Source organism: Dama dama, chromosome 7 (assembly GCF_033118175.1).
Source record: "Dama dama isolate Ldn47 chromosome 7, ASM3311817v1, whole genome shotgun sequence".
NCBI lineage: Eukaryota > Metazoa > Chordata > Mammalia > Artiodactyla > Cervidae > Dama > Dama dama.
In genome coordinates, this window is record NC_083687.1 from 36,638,633 (window position 1) to 36,656,622 (window position 17,990).

Consider the following 17,990-nt stretch of genomic DNA (forward strand, 5'->3'; position numbering starts at 1 on the left):
CAGACTTCCCACATGGCAGGCAGATTTTACCAGTTGAGCCACAAGGGAAGCCCCACAGTTCTAGTTCTGTAATTATGTCCAAATAATCAGTGTATGAGGGTTTGGGTGGGAAGAAAAGACCTCATTGATTTTAGTTCACTGTATGCTGTGAGAGCAGCATCAAAATTCACTGGAATTTTACTCTGCACGTGTGAAAGTGTTTCATTGAACAAACACCTAATGAAGCCCTGTTAGATGCAAAGAATGGACAGTAGTGAAGAACACACATGTGGACTTTGTAAATTAGGACTTAAATTTTAATAGAAAAATAGAAATGAGGTAAATTTTAAAGTTAAACGCTGTACCATAATTGGGACATGTGTCAAGAGGGAAAAGCACAGAATGCCATATGTCCACATAACAAGGAGACCTGAGCTGTGTCAAAATCACGAAAGCCTGCTTTGTGGAAGTGGTTTTTACTGAGATCTGAAAGATGTCAGAGAACTAATGAGGTAAAAGAACAAGGGTCATCTAGGGAAAAGAAATGGCATTTATAGAGCTTTATCCATAAGTGAGAATATAGAGTGAGAAGAACAGACATGAAGGATTCGTCAAGGTCTATTTCATTTCCTGTGTCTCTCACATCCTTTGCGTCTTTTCAATGGCAGAGTCCTCTTTGATTTTTAGTGTCATGATATCCCCAGCTCTTTCTGCTCTCTTTCTTATTCTCTACCCGAACCAACAGCCACAACTCCTCAATCCACATTTTAAAGTTTCTCTTTTCCAATTCTGGACATTCAGCACTCTTGGACTAAACGTTCTTGGTTTCCTGTTAATTTGTAGAATGAAGACAAACTCTCCAAATTGGCATATTTGATTCTACCTAATGCATAAAAATCCATACAAGTATTTCTCCATTCTAACCCTACAATAATATACACAGTATATCATGGGAACATAATCAGGAGAGATACAACATGAGTAGTGAAAAGTGAACATTTCTTGTGTTTTTGTCAGACTTGATTATTCACTGATACCTTATAATGCTATATGTATTAATATCTCAGTTGCCTTGATCTAGCATGTCAGAGATCCTTCCTTCATAAGATGATCCTAAATGAAATACAGATATACTGTTTTCCTATTTTTCCACATCAATATCCCATCAACCTTTCAAAGCTCCATCATAAACCCATCCCATTTACATCACTCCTATGACACATTCGGATTTCTCCTAGCTTTACCTCAATCTACTGTAGCAACATGTTGGCATCACGTCTTATTCTTCTTCACTCTACCATGCAATATGGTAATTTGTGTGTTTATATCACCCTCTCCTTCTCTACAAGTGGAGGGCCTGCTTCTGGCAAATAGAGACTTTTTCAAACCTCAGTTTAAATCATCACTGTATCCATGACATCTGACTTACTAATCTATAAGGTCAGTAAACTTCAAAAGTTCTTCATTTGTTTGTTTCCCTTCGGTAACCACTGCTACTATTCCTGATATAGCAGAGCCATTTCTTCAAATGTAATCTTACATGGACATCTGTAAAAGGGGGGGGGGGGGCGGGAATCAAAGCTTTCTGGATGGCAAGGGAGTGATTGTTCAATCCTGTCCAAATATCCCTTTCTTGGCTATTCCTGACTGACTCTATAGAATATCTATGGCTATGTTCAATATTGTCTGAAATCTACAATATTCACTGTATATGAAACTGTCAAGCAAGGACAGCATTCTCAATGTTTCCACCTCTGTTCTTGATGTAAAGTCCTAAATTCATGCTTGAAATAAATTTTATAAGAGACAAATTCATGAAGATGTGTGTGGCCTATTGGTGAGTGTTTGTTTCCTCCAGTTGCATTGTCCCCCTTATTGCCAAATTTTCCATCAAATAAATACCATCCTCTCTGCTGGAAATATCTAGACATTGAAGCAAAGAAAGGTAAATTAGTAACACAATAGAATTAGATATTTTGGGCAGTAAATTACTTAAAAAGTGCTTACAAGGTTTTTTCAAGGTCTTTTACCTTTTGGAAGAAGAAAGTGAAAATATAAGAAAGCTGACACTTCACATGCATGAAGGAGCTAATGAGGTATTGATAGATTGCCTTGGGGCAGACTATTCTGTCATCTTCTGAAAGGTTTGGGCCATCCCAGGTAGAGGCTGGGGCAGGACTCAAGAAACTATAAACCTGGCTATGAGGGAAGAGGTTGGTTTTGGTGGACAGTGTTCCTGTATGTAGGTGAAATGTGTCTTTGTCTAAAAGAACATGATTTGGCTGGATTCTGCCCTGAAGAGTTGCCAGGCTTTGTTCATCTCTAGAACAACATCTCTAGTAACAACATCTCTAGTAACATCTCTGGTAACAATAATACAGACTCCTAATATAAAGGACAACTTAAGGAAATAGAGGAGAGAAGAAAAAATGGAAATAAAAGGGAATATGAGATATTTGGTCTTATGATATATATATATGTATATATATATATATATATACAGTGTTCTAACATCTTTTCATCCTTCACTACCCAAGTCCTTGACTCATTTTCCTTTTGCTGCTCTTCTTTCCTTCTGTCTTTCTCTTCCTTCTCTCTTTTTCATCCCCCTTTCCCTTCTATCTTTTGATTTCACATATTTTGTTTACTAGGAATTACTGCTAAAGCCCTAAAGATGCTGCACAACCAGCCCAGCAAAATCACTGACTTCTTAGGAGAGCCAGTCAAGAGATTGGCCCTCTTCCCAGGTTGTCGGGAGGCTGTTGAACAAGCTGAGCCACCCAAATCCAGTCACATTGCTCCAGTCTCAGTAGAGACTCAGTCTATTTGGAAGATTTTATAATTCTGGGACCTACTAGATCATGTTTGTAAGGCCAAATAATTACTGACTAGGATAGTTACTCTAAAAGGAAGAGAGAATGGTATCTCACTTCTCAGATAAATGTATTTTTGAATCCAGCTTTCTGATCAGCTGGACAATTGTCCAGAGCCCCCAAGCAGGGGACAGATGCACACCAGTATTTCTGCCATTCAGTGGTTCAGAGTGTTTATGATACATGGGTTTCCTGTGGCTCAGCTAGTAGGCAGCTGACTATGGGCTACTTAATTTTCTCCAGACGGTGCTTGCAGAGTGAGGGAGACAGAGAGGCTCTGGTGATGACTGCAGATGGTGAGCTGTGGGTACCAGAATATTTCCCCTGATTAAAAAGGGAACTATGGCATTGGGGATCCCCAATTTGTGAAAGTCCGGGATAATCACAAGGACACCCCACAAGAGAAACACTTGTCAGTCCGGGGGAATTTCAGATCAGTCTGTCTCGACCAAGAGAAGGCTATAACAGCACCATGTAAATCAGTGATATCAGAAATTTCCCATCTCCTTACCATCTACCATGTTCCAACATCCCCAAGGAATGAAGATCCAGAGAGGGAGAGAGAAGGAACCTTGCAGAAATGGACACCTCGATGCTTCCCGGTAGGTCTCCTGGGCCTCAGCAGGGGAGAGGGAAACATTGAATAGGCTGAATATGAGATGGAGTTGACACTTGACTAACCTGGCCTTGTGAAACCCAGAGTGATAGAATGTATGGAATGGTTGCAAGGTGATGCAGAAAATGAGGATGCAGTGGAATGTGAGTGAAGACAGCCACTGGAGGAGGATGGAGCCAGTTCACGTTTCTATCTGCTATTGTCTCAAACTTTGTGTTCCCCAGAAATTTCATATGATGAAATCCTGATTCCCATGGTTATAGCATCCATAGGTGGTGCCTTTGTAAGGTGATGGAATTATAAGGATGGAGCCTCCTCAATGAGATGAGTGCTTTTATGTATAAGAGACACACAGACCTCCCGAGCCCTTCCCCCCATTTGAGGATACAATAAGAAATGTGAGACCAAAAGGACCCTGCATGACCACTCAGTGGAAATCCATTCCCATTGTTATAAGTCTATGATATTTTGTTATAGCAATGCAGAAGACCTTAGACAGCACCCTAACAATCTTTAGACAGTTCAGTAAACCTCATGCTATTTGTACAAAGTTGAGAAGCACTGATCTTGTCTGGTGTAACACTGTGACAGTGGGCTGTCATTTCATGGCTGGCTTTCATAAAGAATCCTGAGGACTCAGTCTTCTTGGTAGCATCCAGAACCATGAACAATTGTCTAATACTTTGATTCTCATAACTTGACCCAGAATAATTTTCTGTGATTCTTATGCAATCTCTTAATGGTCTTCTTTGTAATGCCAGCTTCTGCTACTTGTGACTAATTTTAATAGAACTTCATTCTCTCAATTGTAGGGGTGGATTTTCTTTTGATGTTTGATTAAATGAAAATAAGAATGTTAACAAACTACCCTCTTAGATTTTGACATCTCTACAGAGTCTGTGTTTATTTTTTTAAGAGGAGACGCATTTCATAGAACATGTATGAAAAAGCTGTAAATTTCAAAGAAGCTTGCTATGGGATAGATCATTAGGACCATCTTAGAGCTGAATGGGATGGATGTGGATTTAGCACTCTTCGCTGATTTGGCATGCCAGGATCTTGCTGTACATGTCAACTTTACGTGAATCCCTGCTCAGGCACTTCAACAGCTTATAAAATGCAGAATGATGTGCATCTTCATCGCTGGAGACCAGGGATCCATATACTGACCAGAAAATGGGATTCTCAATCAACTTCGATCTGACTGGATCAACAACCTGAATACCCAAAAGAAAATGACTTTTTATGCATTTTATTGTTACTTGCTTATCTTTGTCCCTTGTAATTATAAATTAAGATTTGGGGAACACATACGAATAGAAAACTCTCTAGATATGGATTTTGGAGCCAGCCTTTGAGAAAACAACTAGGAATCTAAAAAGTGGAAACATAACTCAAGTTTAATTTTAACTTTCTCATTTCTTCCTTCCCACTCTCATCCTTTGATTTGAGAAGAACAGAGAAAAAGACAAGTGGAAATTCAATAGCTGATGCCCTGGGATACTTTGAGGAAAATGCTGAGCTTGGAAATTCTGTTCTCTAGTTGTCTGAATCTTGATAATATTTCAACCACCTATGCCCAGGAAGAGGCAAGCTTTTGGTGGAATTGTGTGCAATGCAGGGAAGGCTGCATATGAGAAAAATTACAGTGAAATTCGGATTCCTTTACAGTAGAATCCATCACTATGAATGACTAGGCTCTTGCTTTATGTAGTAGCAGTCTAGCATATAGAAGTCATGAATCTTTTTCTTACAAAATGAGATATTTCAAATCCCCTTATGCATTACAGAGTCATCAAAAAAGCAAGAAAGCCCTCTGCAGGATGCTCACCTGGCTGAATCGCCTCTTTAAGATTGTTTCAAGTTTGAAAAATATTTTTAAATTCTCTCTGGCACTTGATAGGATAGTATCTGAGAAGTCTTTCTCAAAGTACGGTTCATGGACTAGATCATACAGAGGACCTTTCCAGAGGAACTGTAAGATGAGTATCCACTTAGTAAGGTCTTCATTCTAAGCAAACATAAGAAACAGTCTCATTAAAATATTGATAATTCAATGGTTTTTGTAACATGTGATCTTTGCTCAGAGCAGCTGTCCTACAAGACTTCTGTTTATTCTTATGTGTATGCAGAGATTTTTGAAGGTAGTAAAAGTTGCAAAATGATAAAATGTAAGCATTGGCTCACACTTACTGAATTATTAAAAATCTGGGTTACTTAAGCACTGATTCTTCTGATGAGTTCTAATTTATAACATGAAGAAGATTCTTAATTCCTCTGAAATTCTACCACCCACACAGTGAGTTCTTTTCTGTTTGTATATTTGTGTGAGAGAAATCTAAGTACTTTATGACAAGTCAGTATGTGCCTGCATTACCTGACCTAGGAAAGAGACATTCTACCTGTGCCCACATCATTGTAACCCAATGATACTTTCGTATTAATGAATCAGATGAGTCATTCATATTGATTTTTCATCCGTAATTTGTTTTTTGATATTACAACAAAGAGACAATGAAGAAGACATGACATTCCTAAACAGGCTTTCTTTCCTTAGTTGATCCCAACACCAGCCCCCATGCTGATATCAGAAGAGTATGTCATGTTGACACGTGTCTGGGCAGAAAATGGCACAGCGTTGTATTTAGTAACGGCATCAGTGGGATTCACAATGCAGGGTTTCCCCGCCAGGTTCACTACTATTAGAATTGGGCACGAAAATCCCAGGGGGCTGAAGATCTCTAGTTACTGTTTTAGTGGTAAAGAACAGAGAACTGTGTAGGATGAAATATAGTAATGTACATAAAGTGCTTAGTAAAATGTATGGCCATGTAGTAACTCTCAATAAACTTTAAATTCAAGCTTATTGAAAAATCCCTCGTCCTCCTCCATTTTGAACTTTTCCTTTACTTGATCATCCTCATTATTTATGCGCTTAACAGAGGAAAAGAATGCTGATATCGTTAAGAAAGTTGTAGAGAGAAAAGATAGTATTTTAAGAGGGGATGCATGTGAAAATATTTTAAATAATGTTAGGATGAAGGATAATGCAGGAAATCAGAAAGGAGAGATTATAACGGTGAAAATTTGGGGCTGCCATTAATCATTGAGGCTTGTATGTAACCTGTGTTGTCCTCAGAACAGAGGCAGTTGTTGCGGCCATGAGAAGCAAAACAATGTTTTATAGGCCATTGTGGGGGAAACTTACAAATTAAAAATAAAAGGTGACAGAGGAGTCATTGAGAATGATGAACGAAGGAGGTATATTTGAAGTAGAAGCAGAGTCAGGAGAGCTGTGAAAGGCAGACGCGCTGGCTCGAGTGGTGCAGTATAGGACTCCCACGTACAAGTCACTAGTAACAGGGAGTGCGCAAAACTGGGGTGTGTTTCTTACATACTCATGAATTTTGCAGTCTTATGTTTTACACATGGAAGTTCCCATTCATTTCATGCTTTTGTACAGAATCATAGCTGCAATCCTATGTCTAATGCATTGCTTGAACTAAACTTGTCTGCATGGACAATTTATAGATCAGTTATTTATTTTGCTGCTACAGATCTTTAGTCATCCCTTGATTTCGCTCAAGCTTCATCAACTGCATAAGATAATTTCTCTTCAACTGCTTACAGTTCCTCCACCATTTCCTGCGTGTACAGTTACCATTACCTCTAATAATCGGAAACTTGGTAAGCTACCATCTGTCTCATTTGATCTGGTGAAAAACCCAGGTGAAAGACTCACGTTCATCTACTGGACTTTTTCTCTTTCTTTTGGAGCATGGATTGAATTGGTGTGGCAGTCGTTGGTGGCATTGATATACTGTGGTATACTTTGGGAATACTTTTCATCCTGAAAGTGATCAGGCAATTAGTTAGGGTTGTTGGGCATTCAGTAGATGAACCCATTACCAGAACATTAACAAGTTTTACAGATGTGTAATTTTTTAACGGGGGGGCATCACAGAATGTGAAAGTCATTCTTTTCCTACTTTTTCTATACATTGTCTCTATAAAAATGATTTTACATCTAACTTTTCTAAGCTCAAATTTTTCCCTTCTCTATTTTATCATTATCTTTTTTTTTTCTTTTTTAGTATTTGAACCATATATAGTACTTTTGTACCAATACTTGGTGCTTCCCAGGTAACGGTAGTGGTAAAGAGTATTCCTGCCAATTCAGGAGATATAAGAAGCCTCAGGTTTGATCCCTAGGTAAGGAGCATCCCTCAAAAGAGGGTACAGCACCACACTCCTGGACTCTTGCCTGGTGAATCCAATGGACAAAGGAGCCTCTTGGGCTACATCAGTAGGGTTGCAAAGAGTTGGACACAACTGATGTGACTTAGAATGCATGGATGCACATATATTTAACCATTTAATCTCTTGTTTACTGTGGGTTAGAGCCAATATATTCCCTTATAAGGAGTAATAGAGTAATGACTTTGTCTCATCTCTGAATCCGCTCACCAAAAAGCGTAGTGTTCATCCCAGGTGCAGAATACAATGCTGTTTAAGGTGACAAAATGGTACATCAGAAGAGCACGGCCTAAAGTTATAGGAAATAAAAAGCAATGGACTGAGAATAATAAGATTAGAAAAATCTAGCTAACACTTTGATAGAGAAAAACTAATCTTTAGAGGAAGTTATGAACATTTGAAGAGATTACGTGGAAGAGGTAGGAAAAAAATGGACAGTCAAAAATAGAGGATGAAACAAAAACTAGTGTGTACAAAGAACTACATGAATTTAATAGAAGTCTTTAGCACCGCCTTTTATTAGCTGTCTGCTCTACTGTGTGCTCCTTGATTGACCTAAAAGAATTAAAATACAACTTTCATATACCTTCATCAGAAAAAGAATAATTGTGTCCAATTGTAAACTCCCCTTCTATTGTAGCTCGAAACCTATTCACTGCAAATCTTAAAGCAATAATTTGTAGCATTAAGAAAACTACCAGTATTCATTTTTGTGACCAGGATTCAGCTTTGTTTAACATGTTCCATCCACCCAGTTCACTGCAGAGCAGTTCTCATTTATTGGCTATTTACTCTGAGCCTGGAGAAGAAAGCCCAGAGAGACACTGAAGGACCAGAAAATCAACATGCTTCTTTTTCCCCAATCCAAAATAAAAGTGCTTTCTGTCAGGTAGTATTATGGACTGAATGTGTGTTCTTCAAATTCATGTGTTAGAGCCTGTACTGCCAAAGTACTGTGTTTTGAAAAGGGTTCTGACTTTTTGGCACGCCATGGTCTATAGCCCACCAGACTCCTCTGTCCATGGGATTTCTCAGGCAAGAATACTGGAGTGGCTTGCTGTTCCACTCTCCAGGGAATCTTCCAGACCCAGGGATAGAACCCAGGTCCCTCCTATTGTGCAAATATTCTTTACCATCTGAGCCACCAGCAAAGCCCATTAAGGTTAAATGAGCTCTGAGGGTGCAACACTCATCCGATAGGTTTAGTGTCTCCATGAAGCGAAACGCCAGAGAATTTTCTCGTCTGTTTCTGTGTCTTTGTGTCCTTTTCTCTGTCTCTCTTCCCCACCTGCCACCCAGTGTGAGGACGCATGGAGAAGCCATCCTGGGAAGAAAGAGTTCTTACCAGAACCTCACCTTGCTGGTGCCTGATCTGGGGCTTCTAGCCCCCAGAGCTGTGAGGAAATAAATTTCTGGTGTTTATTCCACTGAGTCTATTGTATTCTTTTATGGCATTCCTAGCTGACAAATAAAAAATCATTTATTTTAGAAATTTAAAGAAAAAAATGAATGAAAGGAAATGGAAAAGTTTATTGCACTTCTTAGGAGTCTTTGATATTTCACAAAACTGTTCCTTTCTTCGATTTCCACATCTTATGAGCTGACGGCATCTTTAACCTAGAGAGTGTGTTATTTGAAGTTTGGCTGATGCAGCCCTCTTGTTGAAAGGACAGCATGGCCCAGTCACTTACGTGAAGGTACCTTCTGGGAGCCTGGCGGGCTACAGTCCATGGGGTCTCAAGAGTCGGCCATGACTTAGCATCTAAACCACCACCACCACAGTAATTACAAATTCATTGAACATTATTGTGGAAAGGTTATGCATGTCATGGGACAGCCTGGAGACACGGCTAAATGTTTTTCCAAGGAACTTCAGGGGGACGCCAAACACATCAGGACTACAGGACTGGCATACGTTGCCTTGGCACAGGAGCAGATGTGACATGACCAGCAGCAGAAGCAGGCAGGACCCTGCTTAAATAAAAACATGAGCCATTTTGAGATGATCTAATCACCTGAGGTTATCAAATCCATCTTGTGGAGGGAAGCCTTCTCTTTCCCTGTTGCTCTGAGCAGGAATTGGAGCTGTAGTAGCTGGGGTGGGGAAGAAGCAGCACCTTCTGTGTAATTTAGATGGATGATGATATTTGCACACATAGATAGTTGGAATAGTCGGTTACTCCCTGCATTTTTGTATTGTCACTGAAGTAATTCTGTGCTCTGCAAACATTTGGAACTTAATTCTGAGGTAGATTATTTAGGCCATCCTTTTTTAGATGGTTTAATGTTGGGACTCTACAGACTCTGAGCAGCCAGGCCCTCTAGGAGTTTCTAATTTTTTTACTCTACATTGACTGATGCTTGAATTTTAGACACTGAAATGACAAGATGTGTACAGTTGATCTGTGTGGTTTACCATCGTGCTGGGGTAAGAGTAAACACATGACTGACTGATTGCTACTATTGAGAACAGAGAGAATACTAAGAGAAAAAGGTACTGTACCTTGGATCTGCTAACTCACCTTCCTAACCCCATACATGTCTTTGATACTTTCCCAAAAGCTTTAAAACATCTTAAAAGTTGTGTTTCACGGTAACCTTATGAGATAGCCTTCATCTTCACTATGATCATCAAGTTATGTTAATGAAGATGCAATGACTTGGAGAGGACAAATAATTTTCCCCAGGTCCCATTATTAGCAGATGGAGGTGACTGGGTACCAATACAGTCATCTCTTCACTTCCTAATGTCACATCACTCATGCCTGTGGGCTCTCTGTGTTCATTATGTTACTAGGACCACACCAGGAGCTGTGTTGACTCTGCTTAAATCGAAAAATATTTTGTCTTTGACTGCAAAGCAGCAGTGACCCTAGAACACTGGTTTTATCCACTTGTTCTGCTCTGTCTATAAAACACTCACTGTTAAAGCCTTTGACAATTATCAGTGTGTGGGCCTGGTTCTCCTGGCTAGCCTTGAATCTAGGCACCTTGACAGCTCTTCTACTTTTATGCATCCTTAATCTTCTCATTATGTTTGTTTCTTTGAGACAATGGCAGGTAAATCTCCAGATGGTCATCAAGAATCTTACCTGCTCAGCAACCAGGACCCCTCACTGGCTCTGTGGACACGGCCTGGTCTTTGCTGACTGTGACATTTCAGGGAGAAAATCCATCTGTCTGGTCGGGAGCACATCCTGATAACCATGGTGCTCAGTTTTTGAACCATCTCCAAAGATCTCCTCTTTGATAGGAGAACTAGAGCTTCATGCTTCCATGATGTATTGTAATATTTCAGAAATTATTCCTGGCCCTACCTTTGGCCAACAGAAGCGTAAAATCATAGATTCTTGCAAGCGTGATTTTAAAATTACTTTTCCTATCTGTCCTTTGTAAGTAAGCAGAATTTAAGTCTGAAGTGAGCAAGAATTAGTTTGGACAAGAGAAGTAATGAAATGGAAGTTTTATCCTCCTGAATAAGATCTCAACTTGATTCTTTTTTCAATTTACCAGAATAGTGGTAATTTAATTAATGATAAGATATCAGCATTTACTAGGTTTTTCTGCTCTTAGTTAGTTTAAAGGGGCATGGTACCTAAGAATAAAATAGTTATTTAAAATTTGGTGGTGAAAACCAAAGAAGTATTTCTCAAAAAGAAGTCATATAAGTTGGAGAAAGTTGGGACTATCTCTCTCATCGACTAAAGAGCTTATTGTGACAGGCAAGGAGAATAATAGCTTGTATAACATAGACGTATTGTTTGCATATATTTCTGTGCATGTATACATGTGTTATGAATAAATATATGCTTAATTCCTAAATGGAACTTTGGACCTTATAAAATTCAGTTTTATAACAGGCAGTAAATATAGCAGAATACCCTAATTTCTAAAGTATTTGATAATTTGTTGGTAGATGACTAACTATATGATTTATTTTTTTGTTAAAGTGTTATATTTGTGTTTGCTTCAGTAGCACATATATTAAAAAATTGGAATAATACTGAGAATATTAGCATGGCCCCTGCCCAACGATGACACACAAATCTGTGAAACCTTCCATATTTTTCTGTAACAACTTCCAGGGGTGCGATGTGAAGAAAGGTGGGAAGGAGGTTCAAGGTTGACAGGACATAGGTAAACCTATGGCTGAACCATGTTGATTTTTGGCTGAAAGCAGTCCAGTATTGTAAATGAATTGCCCTTCAATTAAAAATCAATAAATTTAACTATTAAAACTGTTACTGGGGACCATATAACAGGTTCAGATATCCATTGTATGACTAAAGAGGATCTGACTGGAAACTAAAGGTGTCAGTTATCATTGATTAGTGCTTCATTAACTTTATAGTTGAATGAGAAAAGTAAACTAACAAACACTATTGTCTGTGACTCACTGTCATACAAGCTATAAGCCTTGTCTGCATTCACTTTTAGGCAGTATAGCGCCCAAACTTTGAAACTGAGGCCGTTCCCAGAAGTGTAGAGTCATGAGTCCTGCCCAGGGTTTCTGTTCCTGATGCTGGAGGCTTCTGTTCGCTGGTCCACTAGGTCTGAAATTTTCTCTCCTGAGCATTCTCTGGTTCTATCATGTGGACAAGTCTTTCTATTTTGGTGTCTAATTTGATCCTCTTATTCTTTTGATCAGACTACCAAGTCTCTTTATGATTTACTTTTCAGACCCTTTTGTACTTGATTTTTCTGATGTTCATTGGTGTATTTGCTCCCATGTCTAAATCTGAGTAGTTTTCAGTATCTACATATACAATACCCTATTCGCTGTCTTGATTTTGGCGTTCAGCATCAGCATATTTTTATGAACTTCATTTTTCTTCTGGTGAAGTTTCTGGTATACAGCTTAAGCTGGTTGGCTCCCATCTGGCTTGTTCATGTTGTCTCCAAAAAATTAGAGAACTCTGCTTTCTTTCTAAGCAATACTGCCCCTTCTTTTGATACCATTGCTAATTTTCTGTGATTTCACTTCCTGCCTCATAAGCTTTGTCTTTCTCAATCTACTGTAACTTGAGGGGTGTGTGTCTCTATGTTGGTATTACAATTTTATTTTATTTTGTTAATTTTAATTGGAGGCTAATTACTTTACAATATCGTGGTGGTTTTGCCATTCATTGACAGGAATCTGCCATGGGTGTACATGTGTTCCCCATCCTGAACCCCCTTTGGTGTGTATGCCCAGTAGTGGGATTGCTCAGTCATATGGCAGTTCTATTTCCAGTTTTTTAAGGAATCTGCAACCTCTTCTCCATAGTGTCTGTACTACTACTTTAAAGAAATATCAATCTAGTATACCAGAGAATTAAAGGGAATAAAATTACAATAGTATTAATAATAATACAGTCCCCCAAATTATAATCCAGTAATGCTCCCAGTTTTAAATGACTTTCTACCCATGTATTAATGAGGTCCCCTAATTACTCCTTACTAGGTGTTTCAATTTTGAAATAGAATGTAGAAAACAATGGAGTGGAAAGCTCTGAAAATCACCTTGGATTTTAGATGCCTCAAGATTAAGTATGTAATTATTAGTTGTTGTTTTTTTTTAAGTTAGTAGGGCAATTCATAGCACATAGCTCAGTGTAGGGTGATTGCTATTGAGTGAAGGTTGCATACTGTGAACTGCAATCACCAAACAGCTGATTGGAAATAAAGCAATGCCAGGAAAACAGAGGCTTTTGTTCTGGAAGGAAAAACTTACAGTGTCTCTCCTCTACAGTCTGATCTTCAGATTTTTCAAACCACCTATTCCTCCTTTGCTCATTTAATAATTTGATTTGTTTAATCTTTTTCCCCACTGAGTTGCATGAGTATCTTATATAAACTATATATGAAGCCCTTACCAAATATGTGATTTGCAATTTTTTTTTCATTCCAAAGATTGCCATTTAATTTTATTGATTGCTTCTTTTACTATGCAGAAGGTTTTGAGTTTGATGTGGTCTCACTAGTTTATTTTTGCAGCTCTTCCCTTTGCCTTTGATGACTGACTCGTTTGAGCTGCTTGTATTTTGGAAAATGACCCTTTATCAGTTGTTTTATTTGCTTTTATCTTCTCCCATTCTTACCAAAATACACAGACTGGATGAATGGATACAAAAACAAGGCCCATATATATGCTGTCTACAAGATACCCACTTAAGTCCTAGAGACACAAAAAGACTGAAAGTCAGAGGATGGAAAATGATATTCCAAGCAAATGGAATTCAAACGAAAGCCAGATTGGCAATTGTCGTGTCAGAAAAAATAGACCTTAAAATAAAAACTATTATAAGATATAAAGAAGGACACTACCAAATGATCAAGCGTCAGTCCAAGAAAAAGACAAAAACAATTTTATATATCTATGTAACTAACATAGGAGCACCTCAATACATAAGGTAAACACTAACTGGCACAAAAGGGCAAATTGACAGTAACACAGTAATAGTAGGGCATGTTAACACCGCACCTATACCAATGGGCAGATCAACAAAACAGAATATTAATAAGGAAACATAAGCCTAGAAGGAAATATTGGGGCAAACAGACCTAATTGATATCTTCAGCACATTCCATCCAAATGCAGAATACACTTTCTTCTCAAGTGCACATGGAACATTTTCCTCATTGTGGGTCACAAATCAAACCTCAGTAAATTTAAGGAAATTGAAATTATATCAAGCATTTACTCTGACCACAACACTATGAGACTAGATATAGATTATAGGAAAAATAAAACAACTTTAAAGAACACAAACACATGGAGATTCAACCACACATTTCTAAATAATAAACAAGTTACTGAAGAAATAAGGGAAATCAAAACATTCCTAGAAACAAAGCACAATGAAAACATGATGATCTAAATCCTATAGGATGCAACAAAAGCAATTCTAAGAGGGAAGGTCATAGTAATACAAATCCTACCTCAAGAAACAAGTTGAACAGACAACCTAAGTTTACATATCTTTAGCTCTTTTTAAATTTCTCTTATCAATGTCTTAGAGGTTTCGTATAAAATCTTTATCACCTTGCTTGAGTGTATTTCTGTGTTTTATCTTTTTGTGATGCAATAGTAAATGGGCTTGTTTACTTTATTCAACTTTCTGATAGTTCATTCTTGATATATAGGTAGGCAATAGAGTTTCATATATTGGAATATAGTAAACATAATATATTCTACATCTTTATAGTAAACATAATGTGGGAAAAGAATAGGCCTTTTTCCCACAACTAAGACATACAGATGGTCAAGAGGTATATGACAAGATGCTTAGCATTGCTAATAATCAAAGGAAATGCAGATCAAAAGCACAAGAGATATCACCTCATACCTGTTTGAATGGCTAGTACCAAAAATGTAATAAATGACAGATCTTGTGGAGGTTATGGAGAAAAAGGAGTGCTTATGCACTGTTGGTAGGGATGTGTACTAGTCCAACTCCCATGGAAAAATACTATGGAGGTTACTCAAGAAATTTAAAAGAGAACTGGTATGTGATCCATTATCCCACTTCTGGATATACAGTCAAAGGAAATGAAGTCATTTTCTCAAAGAGAGATCTGTATCCCCATGTTCATTGCAGCATTATTCACAATAGCCTTGATATAGGAATAAGCTGAGTATCTTTCAATAAGTGAATGGATTAAAACAATGTGATGTGACACATATAGGTAAATATTACTTAGCCATTAGAAAAATAAAGAAATCCTTCCATTTATGGCAACATGGATGAAACTGGAGAGAACTGCACTATATAAACTAAGCCAGAGAAAGGAAAACAAAATACGATCTCAATTGTAAGGAATCTCAAAAAAAAAAAAAAAAAAATCTCTGAGAGAGTGGACATCATCAAGTGGCATACTGACTCAACGAACATTAGTTTGAGTAAGCTCTGGGAGTTGGGGATGGAAAGGGAAGCCTGGCTTGCCGCAGTCCATGGGGTCGCAAAGATTTGGACACAACTGAATGACTGACTCAACTGAGGAGAGTGAAACTTACCTGTGTTCTCCTCAAAAAGCAAAAGTTAACCATGTGTGGTGATGGCAATGTTACTTAATAGAAAGGGAAACTCATTTCTAGTACATCCACAAATGGTGGTGGACAAGATGATGGAGGGGTGGGTGGAAGTGGGGTACACCTCTCTCCACCGATGCATCAAGAATGTCTAAAGACACAGCAGTTCTCACAGAAGACCAGGTGAATAGTGGCAGGAATCCCTGACTACTGAGAAGGAATATCTGGATCCATACAGAACTCAGTAGGACAAAGGAAAGAAGGGACAAGGAGGAAGGGGAAAGAAGGAGGAGAGCAAGTGGGACCAGCCTGCACCTGGGGGTGAGGGGGCTGAAGCGCAGGGAGAGATCCCCGAGTCCATGGCTATCCACTGGAATGGGGGAGTCATTTGAAGCTGTTGGGAGTGAACTAATTAACCTGTGACCGTCTGAACAGAGTGAGAACCAGATAGACAAGCCATTCTGCTGACTTTCATACCTCGGACAGGGTTGTAAGTCCACTGGTGTCCACGGAAGCTGGGAGCTGTAGCCATGGAGATTGCGAAATGATCCCAGGGTGAGGACTCCTGTTGCCCATGGGGAGTCAGCAAGATGGAATGGGATGGAGGAAATCTGCTCCATCAAATGCTTCTTAAGGAAAGCCATGAGGCTACAAAAGTAGGGTTCAACTTCCTGTGGAGTAGAGCTATCTCTTTCTCCATGCTGGTACCTGTAGGTTGAGCAATAAAGACTTCAGTGAGGGTGGTCTTTGAGTGCCTGATGCACTAAGCAATGGAGAGTTTTGAATATCTATATATCCTACTCTACCCTATTCTCTGCCTAAATTGTGGGTTTTAGCATCGTAATATTTTTATGAACTTAAATTTCCTTGGTAGAGTTTCTGGTTTACAAATAAAGCTAATTCCTCACATCTGGCTCGTTTTTGATGTTTGAAGAAGCTTTGAGAACCTTCCTTCCTCTCAATGCAATACTGCCCTTTACTTTACTACCATTGCTGACTTCCCATACTTTCACTTCTTGCCTAATATATTCTATGTCTTTCTCTATTCACTATAACTTTAGTAGTATGTGTCTCTATGTTGCTATTAATATTTATAATAAATTATTACCTGATGCAGTAGAGAATCAAAAGGACTAGAGTTTGAACACTAGTAATAAATTACCCCGTTTACAATCCACTAATGCTCCCATTTGAAACTGTTTTTCTTTTTTTTTTATTAGTTGGAGGCTAATTACTTCACAACATTTCAGTGGGTTTTGTCATACATTGATATGAATCAGCCATAGAGTTACACATATTCCCCATCCCGATCCCCCCTCCCACCTCCCTCTCCACCCGATTCCTCTGGGTCTTCCCAGTGCACCAGGCCCGAGCACTTGTCTCATGCATCCCACCTGGGCTGGTGATCTGTTTCACCATAGATAGTATACATGCTGTTCTTTTGAAACATCTCACCCTCACCTTCTCCCACAGAGTTCAAAAGTCTGTTCTGTACTTCTGTGTCTCTTTTTCTGTTTTGCATATAGGGTTATCGTTACCATCTTTCTAAATTCCATATATATGTGTTAGTATGCTGTAATGTTCTTTATCTTTTTGGCTTACTTCACTCTGTGTAATGGGCTCCAGTTTCATCCATCTCATTAGAACTGATTCAAATGAATTCTTTTTAACGGCTGAGTAATATTCCAAGGTGTATATGTACCACAGCTTCCTTATCCATTCATCTGCTGATGGGCATCTAGGTTGCTTCCATGTCCTGGCTATTATAAACAATGCTGCGATGAACATTGGGGTGCACGTGTCTCTTTCAGATCTGGTTTCCTCAGTGTGTAACTGATTTTCTGTCAATATATTAGTGAGGTCTCTTAACTCATTTTCCTTACTAGGTGGCACATTTTTGAAATGAAATACAGAAAACAATGGAGTGGTCAACTCTGGAAATTCCCTTCCTTCTGATATGCCTCATTAGTAATTATGCAAATATTAGTTGTTTTTTCCCCATCTGTGAGGCTGTTCTTGGCACATATTATAGCTCACTGTGGGGTGATTTCTATTGACTGAACAATGTACACTGTGAACTGTAACTGTCAAACAAGTGAGTGGGAATGAAGGAAGTAATGCCAGCAATGCACAGGTTTTTCTGGTTCTAGTAGGAAAACCTTGCTGTGTCTCTCATCTACAGTCTAATCTTCAGATTTATTGAAACTCTTACTTTTCTTATGCTCCATTAAAAATTTGGATTATTTGGGGGGTT

At 38.6% G+C, this 17,990-nt stretch overlaps 1 non-coding gene and 1 pseudogene across 1 annotated transcript; one reads left to right on the top strand and one right to left on the bottom strand.

Moving 5' to 3' along the window:
* Window positions 1-4,493: 4,493 nt before the first annotated feature.
* Window positions 4,494-16,382, bottom strand: LOC133059168 (placental prolactin-related protein 3-like; annotated as a pseudogene).
* On the top strand, window positions 11,686-11,794 carry LOC133060015 (U6 spliceosomal RNA). Its single transcript, XR_009693684.1, has one exon. It is a non-coding gene; the product is annotated as a U6 spliceosomal RNA (small nuclear RNA).
* Window positions 16,383-17,990: the final 1,608 nt, after the last annotated feature.